This window comes from Carcharhinus amblyrhynchos, chromosome 3, assembly GCF_965287045.1.
Source record: "Carcharhinus amblyrhynchos chromosome 3, sCarAmb.v2.hapA, whole genome shotgun sequence".
NCBI classification, from domain to species: Eukaryota; Metazoa; Chordata; class Chondrichthyes; order Carcharhiniformes; family Carcharhinidae; genus Carcharhinus; species Carcharhinus amblyrhynchos.
In genome coordinates this window covers 520,515-521,872 of record NC_137326.1, presented here as the reverse complement: position 1 = coordinate 521,872, position 1,358 = coordinate 520,515, and positions in this window count along the sequence as shown.

The window sequence follows — 1,358 nt, the reverse complement described above, 5'->3', positions numbered from 1 at the left end:
GGATCCAGAACTGGCTTGCCTGCAGAAGGCAGAGAGTGGTTGTGGATGGGTCTTTTTCTGCATGGAGGTTGGTCACCAGTGGAGTGCCCCAGGGATCTGTTCTAGGACCCTTGCTGTTTGTCATTTTCATAAATGACCTGGATGAGGAAGTGGAGGGATGGGTTAGTAAGTTCGCCGACGATACGAAGGTTGGTGGTGTTGTGGATGGTCTGGAGGGTTGTCAGAAGTTGCAGTGTGACATAGTTAGGATGCAAGACTGGGCAGAGAAGTGGCAGATGGACTTCAACCCGAATAAATGTGTAGTGGTCCATTTTGGCAGGTCAAATGGGATGAAGGAATACAATATTAAGGTAAGACGTTTAGCAGTGTGGAAAATCAGAAGGATCTTGGGGTCTGGGTTCATAGGACTCTCAAATCAGCTTCACAGGTGGAGGATGTGGTCAAGAAGGCGTATTGTGTACTGGCCTTCATTAATCGAGGGATTGAGTTTAGGAGTCGGGAGGTAATGCTGCAACTTTATAGGACCCTTGTCAAACCCCACTTGGAGAATTGTGCTCAGTTCTGAACACCTCATTACAGGAGGGATGTGGAAGCCATTGAACAGGTGCAGAGGAGATTTAGAACATAGAACATAGAAAAAGTACAGCACAAACAGGCCCTTCGGCCCACAAGTTGTGCCGATCATATCTCTACTAACTAGGATTACGTATAACCCTAACAAGGATTTACAAGGATGTTACCTGGATTGGGTGGCATGCCTTATGAGGATAGGTTGAGAGAGCTCGGTCTTTTCTCCTTCGAGAGGCGAAGGATGAGAGGTGACCTGATAGAGGTGTATAAGATGCTGAGAGGTATTGATCAGGTGGATTCTCAGAGGCTTTTCCCCAGGGCTGAAATCGTCGCTACGAGAGGACACAGGTTTAAGGTGCTGGGAAGCAGGTACAGAGGAGATGTCAGGGGTAAGTTTTTCACTCAGAGGGTGGTGAGTGAGTGGAATTGGCTGCTGGCGGTGGTGGTGGTGGAGGCAGATTCGATAGGGTCTTTTAAGAGACTTCTGGATGAGTACATGGGACTTAGTAGGATTGAGGGTTACAGGTAAGCCTAGTAGGTAGAGATATGTTTGGTGCAACTTGTGGGCCAAAGGGCCTGTTTGTGCTGTAGTTTTTCTATGTTCTATGTATAGGTATGTGTATAATGTACAATTTAAGCTTGTTATGGACAAGGAAATAGACAAGCTGCAAAAAAGTTTTGGATTGGGGGAGAGCAGATTTTAGTAAAATAAGGCAGGTTCTGGCCTGGATAGATTGTGAACAGTTACTGACAGCAGTGTCTACTGAAGAGCAATGGGCGGCATTGAA